The following is a 16,611-nucleotide window of genomic DNA, read 5'->3' as shown; positions in this document are numbered from 1 at the left end:
AAATACAGCAAAACCTTGGATTGCAAGTAACTTGTTCTGCAAGTGTTCCACAAGACAAGCAAACATGGCTAATAAATGTTAACTCGATAAACGAGCCATGTCTTGCAATGCTAGTATGTGACGCTGAATGTCACATGATCACAACTGAGCCAGTGGCTCTTCTCTCTCTCTTTCTCTCCCTGGGATTGTGGGTGATCATCTCCCAGGCTTGGATGCTTGGTCTCAGGCCACTGTGTTTGACCTGAATCAAGGATTTTCCAGAACGTTGGAAGGTGCCCACAACTGGCATTAGTGTATTTTTTGTCACTTCGAGGCACCTAGGGACAGTCCTTGGCTTCTCCATCCAAGAGCGAGCCTAGGAATGCTGTGCTCCATTCTAGGTCGGGCTGCCTGCAGATAGAGACCCTTTCCTCTGCTGCCTTATGGCCAATTACACTAAATACAGTATAAGACAAGAGTTTATTAATACCGTACTGTAGTCAACTTCCGTTAGTGATAGTGAAAGTCGTCCTACGCAGTAACCCTCCTCTCTCTCGTCTCCCTCACACCAGCCACGAAGGTTTTGAAAGTAAGTGCAGGTGAATTTGTTTTTCTTTATATTTTGTGTTTTCTTTATTGTTTTGTATTATATTACAGTGTTGTAATAATTTTTATATGAATATTTTTGGCTTGTGGGACGAATCGTCTGAGTTTCCATCATTTCTTACAGGGAAACTCGCTTTGATACACAAGTGCTCTGGATGACAAGCATGTTTCCGGAACGAATTATGCTCGCAAACCAAGGTTTGACTGTATTTCCCACTGAACCATGGGCTGGTTCCTGCAGTGGGCTCTACCCTCCAGCACTGCTGGGGGGCTTGTGGCAGACGGTAGGAGACCCTTCTGCCCGTGCTCCAGGATGAACCACTGCAGACTGAAGGGGCCCCGGGGTGGGGGCAGCTGTGGGCCTCCGCTTTCCATGGGGAGCCCATTCGACTTGCAGACTCCATTCTGAGGAACTGTGTTTCTGGCCTTCGTGGAACGCACGCTGACTCTGGGGTACAGAAGTAAGACACAGCTCCGTACCTCACTTCCAGCCTGTGGCTGCAAGAAACATAATGTTGAACCAGGAGATTTAACTGTGTCCGTGGCAGCTGGCACACTGTGGAAATCATCCCCTCCCTCCGAGATGCTCAGGAAGCACAAGGTTCCGCGGGTGTCGGATGAACTCAGGATTCAGAGAGGCCTAGAGATGGTGGAGAAAAAAGCCAAACCACTGACAGGGTTTTGACTTTGTGCCTGGAGCATTCGACACGCAGGGCAGGAGGGATTTCCTTACTCCTCGAACATGTATCATCTGTGTTTCGTATTGAAACCTGCCTGAGAGGAACCCGTCCTCCTTCTCTACTTTCTTTATGATCTCTGTTTTAGTGGAGTGGATGGGCCCAGGGGCTCAGGTGGACAGGGGCCCCTGGAGCCCACCCATCCATGGATGCAGGTAGAAACCAGAAGGCATGGGTTGTACCCTATTGGGGAAGTGGCATTTTGGGAACACCGGTAGGGGACAGGTGGATGGTGGAGGTTACAGCCATATGACCTGCTATGTCTATTCAGGGCCTGCGCTCCCTGGAGGTCCTCTGGGGTTCCAGACACCTGCTCTTCCGGCTTCCCCTTCCAGTGGGGGGAGTGGTTAAATGTCTGCCACACATCAGCAGACAGATCAAGGGTGTGCAGGGCCCTCTGTGGCCTCAGCGGCTGCTACCACCCCAGAACCCAAGCCCTATCAGGCAGGGACTATGCCTTTGAGTCGTGTGCTGTTTCCAGTACAGGAACACGGGCACTGGTCCAGAATACCTCTGCTGTTGGGATACACAGCAAGGGACGCAGCCCCGCTCCCTGCCAGCAAGGCCCCTCTGTCTGTGTGTCTGTCTGACATCAGAGTTGGTGAGCAGCAGGCTGAGGTGGGTGTCCAGGCAGAGGAGGTGGGACCGCCTCCCCCCCTCCCCCGCCGCCAAGGTGGATGGGGTCTCGCTGAAATTTCAGTAAGACGAGCTTTGAGAGATTCAGAAAACAGCTGAATAAAATCCCCGAACCTATGGGGAGCTCTGTGCTCATTAAAAAAGAGTTGCTTTCGCTCCTATAAAAACAAACAGCTGCCCGGGGCTCGGGCCCTTTTGTGTTATTGTGAAGTGCCAGGATACTGCGACTTTTTGAGAAAAGAGTTATTTTAGGATCAGCCCAAGGAGATGCAGCGGACTTTGGTCACAAACATAAATTTTAAGGGATGGGGTCCTTAGAGGGCTTATTGTTTGGCTTTTTATAGTACACGAAGCTAGTGCGTTTGATTAGTAATATGGTCTGATGTGAGTTGTAGAAGTTCACTGATCTGACCTTGTCCCGTATTAAATAAACAGTAACACCCTTTCATTTCTGTGCCTAAGAAGAAAAAAAAGTTTCCCTTTCGGAGGTTAGCACACACGAGCTCACGTCTGTCTCTCCCGCTGTCATTCATTCAGTGATTTCAGGAGTACCTTGCAGTGTGCTGAAGGAGGCACCGGGGGTACCAAGTTAACTAAGCCCGAGTGTCAATCCCAGAGAAGCTTGTGAAGGGAGCCAGACTCATCTAGAAATGGCAGGAGCAAAGTATCAAAGCGCAATCTTGAAACTGTTTCTGGGAGGGGTGCCTGGGTGGCTCAGTCGATCTGAGTGTCCGACTTCGGCTCAGGTCACGAGCTCCCGGTTTGCGGGTTTGAGTTCTGCCTCAGGCTCTGTGCCGACAGCTCAGAGCCTGGAGCCTGCTTCGGATTCTGTGTCTCCCTCTCTCTCTGCCCCTCCCCTGCTTGTGCTGTGTCCTCAAAAGTGAAGAAACGTTAAAAAATGTTTTTAAAAACCCTACAACGACACAATTAATGATGAAACATTTCATGCTTTTCCCTGGAAGATGTGGAGCCAAGCAACTGTCATTCTGGGCACTGCTATTTATTTATTTAAAACATTTTTTTATTTATTTTTGAGAGACAGAGAGTGAAGCAGGTTCCAGGCTCTGAGCTGTCAGCACAGAGCCTGACGTGGGCCTTGAACCCACGAACTGCGAGATCATGACCTGAGCTGATGTTGGATGCTTAACCACCGAGCCACCCAGGTGCCCCCTGGGCACTGCTATTTAATAGCACACTGTATGTCCTAGCCATGGCAATAGCAAATAGCAAACGAAAAACAAGAAAGCTTTACCTCTCCAATGACATAAAGGTATAATGAAAGTAACAATAATTGGCTAGTTGGAGGGAACTCTTCTGAGTGGAACACATAAGACATCCGATTGAGCTCTGATTATTATTTTTTTTTCTTGCGGAAGGAAAATTTGACAGGAATTATTGCACATTTAAGAGGATACAGACAGAAGATGGGAATGAAGGAGGTAAATACTTTTCTGAGATTCTCAGAAATGTAACACTATGTTTCCGTGCAATATAACAAAGTCAAAAGAGCAGAAGGGATTTAAAAGGTACCATCTGCGAGAAAGCGTTTTATAAATAAACAGAAAGTGCAGGAAGAAAGGGTTAAGATGTTCTGTTGTTAAGATTAGTGGAGAAGGTGCTTACTCGTATCTAGGAACTTATATTTGTATATCTTGCTCTAAATCTTTGAAAATATAATGCCATGGTAACAGTGGTGTTATGCTTTGCCGTTTAAATAAACTTAAATGAATTCTATTTTTGACAGAAAAAACAACAATTGAGTGCAAAATCATGCTTATCTGTTTCCCACTTAAATGCACTTTGGGGATGTTCAGCTTTTGGCACTGAACCTGTTGAATGTGGTGGTTAAGACCTCGTTCTTTTTGTTGTTGTTATTGTTGGAATTCTGGCCCCAGTTATGGTTGTGTGACCTTGGACAAGTTATCTAACCTCTTGGTGTTTCGGTTTCCAAAGCTGCAAAATGCAGAACAGAATTTGAAGACCTATTTCAAAAGCTGTTAGAGGAACTAAGCAGGAAGCACTTGCAAGGTGCTTAGAGTGGTGTCGGACACGAAGTGAGGATCCAAGTTTGGCATCATCGATCACCACCATCATCCTACAACTGGTGAGAAATTATCTGAATGGAAGACATCGTCCCTCTTTTTGGGGGGGGGGGAACACATGATAACAAAGTATGAGTTTTATGAGTATTGAAAACTCATACTTTTAGCAACAGTAAACACTCCATGGGCAATAGTTTTTTGCTTCTAGGGATTGTGCTTCAGTGGGAGACAGAAATCAGGAGGAGAGCACAGGTTTTTGAGAGGAATCGAGCATCGGCTGCTAGTCGAAGACAGCATTTTATCCCTCTCCTATTTACAGCCTCCCAATTCTGTTGCTCTTCTAGAAAAGCCTGTTGCTCTTCTAGAATGGAATCCTGGGTGAATAATTCAGATCCCGGGACACCGATGGGCCATCTTTACTTGGAACTAAAAGTTCAGGATTTTCACCAAGTAGTCTCTCCCACATAATGCCCTTTATTTTCCCAGGGGAACTCCCACTTGCCATGACTGTCTAGAGCAAGTGGCTGAGGCCAGCTAAGCCATTAGGTTTTGGGGACAAGTACTTGCTGTCTGTAACGGAGACTGGCTCTGTTCACCATTCTCTTTCCTTCCTAGGCACACCGCTATACAGCTCTCTCATAATTAAGGATTGCCCTGTGTTTGGGTTCTTGACTGTACATCCAAGCGACTTGCCTATTGTCAAACCAAAAAATGTTCCGTGTACCTCTTCTCTTTCCATCAAGAGGAGGTCTTAAGAGCCCTAAAAGATGGAGGAGCCATTAAATAGAAAAATTTTAGGTCCCCGGGAAATTATGTGGAGAAGAGCTCCCCTCCCCACAAACTTACTTTGTACTGCAACGCGAAAAGTAAATCTGAATCATGTTCAGCCGCTAAGATGTTAGAGGTGCTTGTTTTAGAGTTACTCTGTCCTAAGTAATTGACACTCTTAACTCTCGGTCTTTCTGGGTCCTTTCACTTTGGTGCTACAGAATAGAAGTTTCGCTTATCGATAGTGTAAGTTCTGAGACCCAGGAACTGTGCTTTGGGGATAAGGGGATGGTAGCTGGAGGTAGGCGAAGATTTCTACCTTGTCCAGCCCAGCTTCTGGGAGCTATGTGGGGCCAGAGACCCAGTTAAAAATAGTTTCTTCCTTTTGCCTTGCTACTGATAACCTACACGCACATTTCCCTTAAGAGAACACACCTCTGCCATTTAGTTATTTCAAGGGCCCACAGACAAGGTGCTAGCCTCATGTGCCCTTAGAGTGATCTGTTATTATTACAATCAATCTATTACTAGTATCTATTTTCAATCTATTATTTAATTTTTTTTTATGTTTATTGTTTATTTTTGAGAGTGAGAGAGAGACAGAGCATGAGCAGGGGAGGGGCAGAGAGACAGGGAGACAAGAATCCGAAGCAGGCTCCAGACTCCGAGCGGTCAGCACAGAGCCCGACGCGGGGCTCAAACCCGCGAACCGTGAGATCATGACCTGAGCCTATGCTGGACGCCTGACTGAGCCACCCAGGTGTCCCAATTATCAATCTATTACGATGATCTATTAATCTATTATTATACTGTTAATCCATTACTATCTTTAATCTATTATAATCTATAATCATTATTAATCTAACAATGAGCATACAGAGAAGCAGAACAGTCAAATGATTAGACAGGTATGATCAAAATGAAGGACTTTGAAGTAAGACACGCTGTAATGAATTGGGTACCATCAGTTCATGAATCTTTTCACTGATGCATTAGTAAGAAATTCCTATGCTAGATACTGAAGTAAGTACAATGAATTGTGTGATTTGCTTTCTCCTCCCTAAGTGTTAATTGCAGGAATTGGGAAAAGCTGAGCAAACTGTATGGCAGAAAACAAAATAATTAAAACATGTGTTACTGATTATAAGGAGTTTGAAAACCATCAAAGCAAGCAAACACAGAGAGGAGTTTATTAAAAGGCTTTGCCCCTGGATGTCTAAGAACAATGGACAAACATTGGTTTTAATAGTTAAAGGGGGCACAAGTCTGTACGTGAAAGTATCGGAGGATGAGTTTTTCCCCCTACTGCCCCTGTAATGCTATGACCTCATAACTCTTTCCTTTTCGGGAGTTCCCCAGTCAGAATGTGGTGACGTGCACCTCCTTGACTCTCCCTTGTTCTTCATTTCAGGAAAATGATGGAAAGGAATCATGGGTTAGATTTATAGCCAATGGATTTATTGAGTGAAATCCAAGGGTTTATTGTAAGTTAAGGCCATTTCCCACCTAAATAAGTGTACCATTGAAAAAATGGCCATGAGCTCCAAGCTGGGCGTCGTTTGGATTTGGTTACAAGCCTACCAGTTCTGCAAACAATGAATCTGTCTCCGTATCAGACCACGGTGGATGCAACTAGATTCAATTATGCTACAGAATCCACCAATATTGCTGAATGCTTCCCCTGACGTTATCTTCAGGTAGAATTCCCCATGATGTGAGTCCATTTTTGACAGCCAAGTTTTCATACTATGTGAGACATATATTCTTCCAAAGATACTTTAAACATTGGGAAAATCATGTTAAAGATCAGTTAACATTTATGTGATTTAAAGACAGAGGTTTTTGTTTTGGTTTGGTTTTGATTTTGTTTTTAAACATAGCGTTCTGTGGCGGTAACTTAAGGACCAACAGGGGAATTTGGTGGGGAGACGGGAAGACCCCCATCTAACCATGAACCAAAAGAGTTCTGTCTTTATCTGTTTATATAGTGGCCCCTACATAAGACCTAATGGGGGAAACAGTTTAGATAATAAGAGTATTTGAGCCATTGCTTAAAAGAAAGAAAATCTGTCACAGATTAAGGACCTACTGTGTGTCAGCTACTTTAGATAATCATTACCACAACCCTTACCAGCGACAACCTATTCTATGGATGAAGAAACTGAGGCATAGATATTAACTATTTTGTAAGCCACACTGCTGTTTCAGGTAGGGCCAGAATAAGAATCCATGATTTATGTACTCTCGAATCCAAAATCATTCTTTTCTTTTTTCTTTTATTTTCTTTTTGGAGAGACAGAGCAAGAGCGTGGGCAGGAAAGAGAAGCAGAGGGAGAGAGAGAGAATCTCAAGTAGGTTCCACACTCAGCACAGAGCCCAAGGCGGGGCTCGATCCCATGACCCCGGGATCATGACCTGAGCCAAAATCAAGAGTTGGACGTTCAACCAACCCGGGCGCCCCTCAAAACCATTCTTAAAGATTAAATTTATTCATGTTTTTATATAGGCTTACTAGAGATCAACTTGTTTATTAAAATAAAAAAAAAAAGAATTCCCCACGATGACAACAATGGTGATGATGTTAATGATGATGAACATAGTAAAATGAATACAGCTACTCTTTATTGAGCCATTAGTATTGCCACAGCCTTGTGTCCCCAAATTCCTGGAAAATAAAAATTTCTGTGCATGATACATCTACAGATTCTCAGGCTCCAACCCAAGCACTCTCAAAATTCTTAGGGGGTAAATGCGGGAAGTTGGGGGACAGACCACTGTGCTATGCTACGGGCTGAGTACTTTTCACCCGTTATCACATTTGATCCCAGCAACAATGTCAAGATGCAAAGTCCATTATGTAGCCCATCACACAGATGAGAAGGCTAAGGCGGAGAGAAGTGAAGTGAGTTGCTTAGGGCTGCTAGCTTTGACACGCTTGTCCTTAGGTACAGTCTCTTGATTTCTAGGTCTGATGTTGCACCCCAAACAGAAGGGGTTAGCCGGCTTCCAGGGAAGCTGAAATGAAATTCTCCACAACTCGGTGTTCCTGTATAGGGCAGGGACCATTCCAGCTTGGCCTTTTGCCCTATCCTTCCTGGATCCTGAAGGATTCACTCCCAAGCTTTTCTTTGCTCTCTAGCATCTCAAGTCTCGCCCTCTCTACTGGCTTCCTCCTCTCCACCTTGAGTCCAAAGGGTAAGATTTCTTTCTTTTTTTTAAAATTTATTTATACTTCAGTTAGTTGATATACAGTACAATATATTGGTTTCAGGAGTAGAATTCAGTGATTCATCACTTGCATATAACACCCAGGGCTCATCCCACAAGTGCCCTCCTTAATGCCCACTGCCCACCTAGCCCATCCCCCACCTACCTCCCTCCATCATCCCTTGGTTTGTACTCTATTATGAAGAGTCTCTTGGGACGCCTGGGTGGCTCAGTTGGTCGAGCGTCCGACTTCAGCGCAGGTCACGATCTCACGGTTCGTGAGTTCGGGCCCCGCGTCGGGCTCTGTGCTGACGGCTCAGAGCCTGGAGCCTGCTTCGGATTCTGTGTCTCCCTCTCTCTCTGCCCCCTTTCCCCTCCCACCCTCACGCGTGCTCTCTCTCTCTCTCAAAAATAAATGTAAAAGAAAGAAAGAAAGAAAAAGAAAATTCTGTCTATGTGTCCCTCTAACAGACTCCCCTGTGTTTACTTTAATGCATATGGCATCATTAATGAAACCAACAGCGTCCTGCTCTGTAAGTCATCTTGATGATACATTTTGTACACATTTGTGGTTTTTTTCCTGGATAAAATTTATGGAAGTGGAATGTTTGGGCTAAAAATGTGCCAGGTTTTAATATCAAATTCTCCTTCAAAAAGATAATAACTACAGGGGCGCCTGGGTGGCTCAGTTGGTTGAGTGTCTGACTTCGGCTCAGGTCATGATCTCACAGTTCATGAGTTCAAGCCCTGCGACGGGCTCTGGGCTGACGGCTCAGAGCCTGGAGCCTGCTTCGGATTCTGTGTCTCCCTCTCTCTCTGCCCCTCCCCCACTCATGCTCTGTCTCTCTCTCTCTTTCAAAAATAAATAAAAACATAAATAAATAAATAAGCAAGTAAGTAAATAAATAAATAAAAAAGAGTCTCTTGTGGTTTGTTCCCCTCTCTTTTACAAGAGGAAGACTTCAAAGAGCTTGCACTTCTGGAGGGGAGATATGACTTGCAAATATGGCAGCCTATAATGAGTGCCACCGATGAGGAACAAGACAACAAGGCCATGGAACTTTGGAAGGGGAACATTAAGTCCTGCCTGGATTATTAGACATGGTGTCGCATGGACCAATTCGCATGGGTTAGCTGTGGGATATTGGTAGTTTTCCACTGGCAGAGGCGGTGCGGAGTCACCAAGAAAGTATTCTGCCCCTTTCCTCCACTCTGCAAATTGGATCTCTGTAACATAGACCAAGTGGGGGAAAATAAATCTTAGTCCCAGCGATGGTTTAGCAGTCTAAATCATTGGTTTCAAAATAGGACCAAATTCCAACCAGCTGGTAGTGATTTTCAAATCCTGACCTCTGCAGAAAGGGGTGAAAAACTCACCGGAAAGGCCTTATGTCCAGGGCACCAGGCCCCTCTTCCCTCACGGGGTGACACGAATGCTTTGGGGCTTTTTACTTTTATTTTTAATTTTGTTAGTAACCGCAAGCCACATTGTTCCGGTATTTTGAATGCAGCATTTATAAGTTGAAAATAGAAGGAGGGTACAGAATGTGCAACATTTTCTAGCTCATTGTTCCATGTCCATATTAAACACACACACACACACACACACACACACACACACACACACACACACACACTTTAAAAAGCAAAATTCTGCATTCTCCAAGGTAGCAGCTGTAACAGTACAGCAATTTACAATGATGGGTAAAAATGAAGCTCGTCGCCACCTGGTCTGTCTCATTTATCTCTGCTGCCACATGGGATAACCCTCTGAGCCCTCATCACTTCTATCCTTTCACAGTTCCTAGATAAGAATACATGACCACGTGCCATTCACCACCTGTTATGGGCTGACCTCTGTCCCCCCAAAAGATTGAGTGAACCCCTGACTCCTATTATCTGTGAACATGGTCTTATTTGGAGATGGGGGTCTTTGCTGATTTGGTCAAGTGAAGATGAGGATATTAGGGTGGGGAGTAACCTAATGAGAAGATGGCCAAGGGACAGATACAGAGACACAGGGAGAATGTCATGTGAAAATAAAGGCAGAGGTTGACCCTGTATGTCTACACGTCAAGGAATGTCAAGGACTGGTGACCATCACCAGAAGCTAGGAGAAAGTCATGGGCCAGACTCTCCCTCAGAACCCCCAGATCAAGGCTGCCAGCACTCTGATTCTGGACTTCTGGGCTCCAGAACTAGGAGAGAATAAATTTCTGTTGTCTTAAGTCACCCAGTTTGTAGTACTCTATTAAAGTCAGGCCTAGGGAACTGATACACTATCTCTATGAAGACCGCCCACAAAAGGACTCTCTGTAACATTACAAAACCACTTAATCTGACAACTGTTAGAAATGTGAAAAAGATTATCACATGACAGAGGGTGTGAGATCTTACAGAGTGGGTCACTAGTCTGCTTTGATGGGGAAAAACAAGGCTGATCACAGAGAAGTTTGGTTCATCTGCAGAAGGAAACCTAAGAAATGGTCTGATCCAGGAGTGTGCCAACAATGGCCTACAGGCTCAAATCAGCCAGGAGTGTGCCAACAATGGCCTACAGGCTCAAATCAGCCCGGGCCTATCACTGTATAGTCCCTGAGCAAAGAAAGGTTTTAACAATTTTTTTTTAATTATAATTTTTAAAGTAGGCTTCATGCGTAGCTCAAAGCCGAACATGAGCCTTGAACTCACAACCTTGAGATCAAGACCTGAGCTGAGATCAAGAGTCGGATGCTTAACTGACTGAGCCACCCAGGTGCCCCTGGATTTTACATTTTTAAAGAGCTCTTGACTGTGGGCCCATCTCTCTTTTCCTTCCATCCAACGGAGGTCTCCAAATGGACGGAGAAGCCACTAGATGGAAAGATTCTTTGTCTCCAAAAGACTTGTGGTGTAGACCAGTGCTCAGTTCACATTTTACTGTGATGTAAGAAGTATGTCAACTGTGTGCAGCCACTGAGATGTTTGTTTTACAAGGGTGAGGGCCCTGTGTCATTGCTGTGGTCCCATCCTAACAAACACTCTTATGCTCCAAGACTGACCCTAACTAATTTAAAAGAACATTCAACTGAGACCGCATGTGGCCCACAGAGCCCAAGATACTTACTACCTAACCCCTTACAGAAAAAGTAGGCCAACTCTTGGTCTAGTCCAGTGATATCTAGTATTATTGTTAATTTTTTAGCGTGAGACATTTATTTTTATTTTTATTTTTTACACTAGATAAAGCAGATAGAAAATCAAAGATGATGTGAATGAAGGAGGGCCCGCTGTCTTGAGTTCCATCTCCCCCTGACCTGACGGAACCCTGGGTTCCAGCGAAAACTCGCTATAGTGATATTGGCAACCATCGATCAAGCACTTACAGTGTTTCAGCAGTACTGTGCTGAACACTCCACATACACTCTTGAATTTAATCTTCAAAATAATCATGAGAAGTGTGCTGTTATTATCTCCATCTTTATACATGAGGGAAGTGGAGCTTAGAGAAATTAAATAAGTTAATTGCCCTATATTTACATCTGGTTAATGGCAAAGACAACTCATATTGATGTCCCTCTGGCTCTGAAACCCGCATTCTTAACTATGCTACGTTGCTCTCCCCAAATGAAGCTGCTTTTATCTGCGTCTACCTCTTCACGGACGGCCCTTGGTCCAGGAAGGTGAAAGGTATGTCCAAGGTCACAGGCTAGTTGGTCATACGCTTGGGTCTTGAGTCTAGACCTCCTAAGCCTTGACATGGCACTGCTTCTGCTGTCCCTGCAGACTTGCTCATCCTGACTTCATGTGGGCTGATAGGGACATTGACCAGAACAGCTCTGGGATAGAAAGGGGACCAGGTGTAAATGCCAGAGTCCCCCACGTTCTCTTTCTCAAGCTCATCAGTTTGATGCGCTAGAGAATGACGTTTATGTAACGTAGGGACTGGTGAACCATCATCTCCCCCTCCGTTTCCCCCTCTTGTCTCTGCTCACAGGAGCGGCACCTCCCTCAGCAAGAGCCAGCACAGGACTTGCCTCTTAGGAGAGGCCCGGTGCGTGTTCTGTTCTCCGGCAGCGGCCAGCAGTGGTCGACCAGGCACGTTCCTCACACCGACTTAGCCAGCCTTTCCCTGCCTCCGTTCCCTCTCCCCCTCTCCCTGCTTCACTCTCTTATCCTCTGGACTGGAAGCATGGAACTGTCTTCCAGAATCTCAAGAATCTGTCTCTCCACACCAAGAATCTCAGAATTGCCTTGACTGAGGTCAGCTGATTCCTTCTTAACCCAGCCCTTAAGGATCATTTCTATCCACATCTTACCCAAAGGGCTGCATTTCCAGGAGACTCAGCCCAGCCTCCCACCTGGGAATAGTAGCTCCTTTCCCTGTGAAATATTAGGTGTGGTTTCACCTTCTATGCATGGGATGTACTGTGTATACCAGTGGCATCAATGCAATTACAGTCACCAATGGCTTTGAGAGACAGAGCTTTGTAGAAGTGGTAATACTAATAGCATAATTAATTCACCAAGCACTTTATATAGGTAGGACCTTGTAGGGAGGTGCTGCTATCATCTCCTTGTTGTATGTGGGGAAACTGAGGCATAGAATGGTTAGGTGGCTTGTCCAAGGACACAGTCAGGAGACCATGCAGCCAGATTTTGGACTTGTGGAGGCTGGCTATCAAGTCTGTGGTCTTTATTGCTTCTCTACACTACCTTGTGTAAAGACAGCAGTCACCTTTGTTGACTGCATGCTGTATGCGGTGGGAAATTACTGGGAGAAATTTGCCTGTATGTTTTCCCTGGTAACCCCCATGTTTTCCCCCCATTAGGCAGTGCAGCTGTCTGTCTTTAGTGCTTTAGGGAAGGGAAAACCAGTAAAATGTAGGTAACAGGAGCCACAGGTTTAGCTTTTGAGTCCCAAGTCCCAGGCTCCGGACAGAAACTTAAGATTTGGGAGATCGGAGATCTCAGAAACTCCTTCTCCAGAGTAGATTCAAACCTGGGGACTATTCAAATCTGGGGAGATGGAGGGTCACAGAAGCCAAGAAAGCCAATATGATGGAGGGTGGGGTCCCCGGGAGGGAGCCCCGAGCACCTCCCACTTGCCCTGAAGCCCAGTGTCCCCTAAGCAGACCAGCCACAGAGCACCCAGACAGGACCTTGTGTTTGAGTAAGGACATCCCGGATTGACAGAGGACGTGCCTCCACGCCTACGCCAAATCGGGGCTCAACACAGGAACTAAGCAGATTCACAGAAAAATAAGGAACGCAGCCGAACTTGGGTCCACGTGTACCTACCACACACGCATTGTCTGTCACCTGCTGCAGTGACCCCCGCAGAGTCATTTTTTTATTGTGGAAAAAGTACATGCCCAGGGGACGCAGCCCATAAGCAGAGGGGGAAAAAAAATCACACTGGGAGAAAAGGGGAAAGTGAACCACGAAGGGAAAAGAAAGAAGTCAGTGCAGGTTGAGTCTATAAGCACGGAGTTACAGCCGTCCCCAGAAAGCACATTTTCTCTTTAGCCTCCAGGGAAAGTGTGCCTGTCGTCATGATATACTCACGGTTTGTTTGGCGGACCAGTCATTCCCTTGATCCTTTTCCCCGCAGCTCTAGCTGGGGGCCGGACACCGTGACGACGTGGCCAGGCTCCACAGAGGAGTTAATTCCACTGCGTCGTGGAGGCTAAAACACTGCCTGCGGATCAGGGTTCCATCCTGGAAGCTATGCTTCGTGACAAATATGTTATGAATGACTGCTCATAAAACCGTGCCAATATGCATGCTATCAGCGCATTCAATTATTTTAACCTGCTGTGAACTCGCCTGTGATAAATCATGGGAAAACTAAAGAGATCTATCTTTAGGCGCTGCACTGTGTCACTAGCTCAACTCATTCTCAGCTCTAAAAATACAATTTATATCATCGGATTCCTGAAATTCTTTCAGTGCTTACATTCTGATTTAAGTGGCATTAAAGCTAGGGCAATTAAGCTGAGAAGTCCAAGGCTACTGACCAATGTCCCCCCGGGGCGTGAGCTATCAGATGTGTTTGTCAGACTCGCAACAAGGGTGCAATTAGAAGGCAGGTTCTGGGGCTTCTCAGCCTAAGAGAAGTGGGTCTTTCGGAGAAAGCGTGGACGAGACTTTGGGGGGGACTCATCTAGAGAAAGGTGATCAGAACATTTAATGTCCAGTTTGGAACGTTTTGAGAATGATGGTGATGCGGGGGGAAACCGTCAAAATTCATGCTGGACTCAGGCATAAACCAGGACTGGTTTTGTTCATATGTGCATGGATTCTAATCACGGCCAAGTAATGGAGGGAAAGACTGTACCTCCTTCATGTTGAAAGGCAGCTTCCTGCAGCTCCTGGGTGGCTCATTCGGTTAACTGTCCGACTCTTTAAAAAAAATGTTTTATTTATTTTTGAGAGAGAGAGAGAGAGAGCGAGAATGAGTGAGGGAGGGGCAGAGAGAGAGACAGAGACAGAATCCGAAGCAGGATCTAGGCTCTGAGCTGTCAGCATGGAGCCCGATGCAGGGCTTGAACTCACAAACTGTGAGATCATGACCTGAGTTGAAGCTGGACACTTGACCAACTGAGCCACCCAGACTCTCCTTTTTTTAATTTTAATTTATTTATATTTAGAGAGAGGGAGAGACAGCAGGAAAGGTACAGGGAGAGAGGACAGAGAGAGAATACCAAGCAGGCTCCAGGCTGTCAATGCAGAGCCTGATTCGGGGCTTGAAGTCACAAACTGAGATTGTGACCTGAGCCAAAATCAGGAGTCAGATGTTTAACCGACCCAGGACCCCTAAATGTGTTGCTTTGAGAAATAAACAGTTATGAAATTTGGGAACTAAAGTAGAAAATTCCTTGCTAGAAAAGAGGACCACCAATTGTTCTGGTTCCTTTTCTTCTACCAGTAAAATGAGGCAGCTGGACTCCAACTGGGGTGCTCAGCCCGGGCTGTATGTTAGAATCACCTGGAGAACCGTAAAAGCATACCGACGTCCTAGCCCAGCCTGGGAGATTTTACTTAGTCTTGGGCAGGGGTCCCCAGGTGATCGTGATGTGAACTGGACCGAACACTGTGCGACTGGTCCGTTTCTGAGTCTCCAACAACTTTTATCCGGCTGACTCCGTGATGCTCTGAGCTTTGGGGAACATGGAACAGAAGGAGCAAGGGTAAGCCATTACCATTGGGATTGGCGTGCTATGGTTGGTATTACTCTGATACAACGTTTCCTAGGATGCTTCGTGCAGGTTTTCTACCCCTGCCTGGGGGACAAACCAGTAGTTAAACGTTTGATACCATGTATTGGCCATGGTCAGATTTTGAAACGGATGAGCCTTTCGAGGTCAAACACACGCACTCCACTACTGACACGCATCTCACATAACGCTTCGTGATACTGCCTGCGATATGAGTGACTTGAGAAACAATGATGGACGTAAAAACACTATTAGTGAGAGAAGTCCTTCTCACTAGTCATGCTACAGGGATTTCTGGATTTGATTACCCGCTTTTCGATGGCTTGACGATTTGACTGGTATTTAATGCTTTCTCATTTTTCCTGATAGGGACCGCTGAGCACGTTATGTTCTTTCTCCCAGTTGGCAACTCAACAAAGGCCAGCAATAAAAACCTCCACTTGTGTAATAAACTGTTGTACAATCTACTGCTCATGAACAAGGCCCGTGAAGATGTGCAACCTTTCTGCACGTTAAACACAAAACAGATGGAGGGTTGAAAATAACTCTCCTCTTCGGGGGAGGGGAAAGTCAAAGAGGAGACAGCAAGACTCATAGCGTCCTGAGTTACTGAGCCAGGGGCTGAACTTTTCTGTTCCAGGCTGTCAGGGGAAGCTCACATTCTTTCAGAGATGCTACGTGCCTCAGGGGCCAGGGAAGTCGGGGAATAAAGAAATGGTGTGTCTGGTGGCCGAGAGTCAAGCAGGCTGACCTGGTGCTCGCTAGCCAGGGAAACAAGGCAAGTCAGGGGGCCCTTTGAGCCTGCTTTGTAAACCTCATGTTTAAAAGGGTGATAACTGGGGCACCTGGGTGGTGGCTCAGTCAGTTAAAGGTCTGACTGCAGCTCAGATCATGATCTCATGGTTCATGAGTTCAAGCCCCATGTTGGGCTCTGTGCTGACAGCTCGGAGCCTGGAACCTGCCTCAGATTCTATGTCTCCCTCTCTCTCTCTGCCCCTCCCCTGCTTGTGCGCGCGCTCTCTCTCTCTCTCTCTCTCTCTCTCTCTCAAAAATAAATAAACATTAAAAAAATTAAAAGGTGGTAACTTTGAGCCCTATTCCCCAAGCACAACAGAGATACAGTAGCTAGAAATACAAAAACTTCTGTGTTTTTGCTAATGTAGTCTTAAATTTGCTTTTGTTTACTGTTTTTTGTGTATATATATAATTTGTACATATGTAACATATAATTTATACATATATAATATATATATAATTGATGGGATAAAAGAAATGATAGAGCCTAGAACTTATTAATGATGTAGGTACACATGTATGTGTGTGTTAATCCGTGTCTATTTATTTTCCTCTACTCTGCCCTGTTTTAGGGGGAAAGTAGTAGAAACACATACATAACACATATATAAAAATATAACGGAGCCACCTTCCATTCGTATC

General features: G+C 45.4%; 1 long non-coding RNA gene across 3 annotated transcripts in view; it reads right to left on the bottom strand.

Annotated features, from left to right (window-relative positions):
• LOC109494198 overlaps positions 1–14,375 on the bottom strand; it is an 89,308-nt gene extending 74,933 nt beyond the window's left edge. For 2 of the 3 annotated variants that reach the window (XR_006589301.1, XR_006589302.1), the window contains exon 1: positions 13,523–14,375. This is a non-coding gene — a long non-coding RNA (uncharacterized LOC109494198). The remainder of the gene's footprint in view (positions 1–13,522) is intronic. The other variant, XR_002148850.3, reaches the window with a different exon arrangement.
• Between the last annotated feature and the right edge of the window lie 2,236 nt (positions 14,376–16,611).

Source organism: Felis catus, chromosome E1 (genome assembly GCF_018350175.1).
Source record: "Felis catus isolate Fca126 chromosome E1, F.catus_Fca126_mat1.0, whole genome shotgun sequence".
NCBI lineage: Eukaryota > Metazoa > Chordata > Mammalia > Carnivora > Felidae > Felis > Felis catus.
Note: the sequence above shows the minus strand (reverse complement) of the source record. Positions and strands in the feature narration are given on the sequence as shown.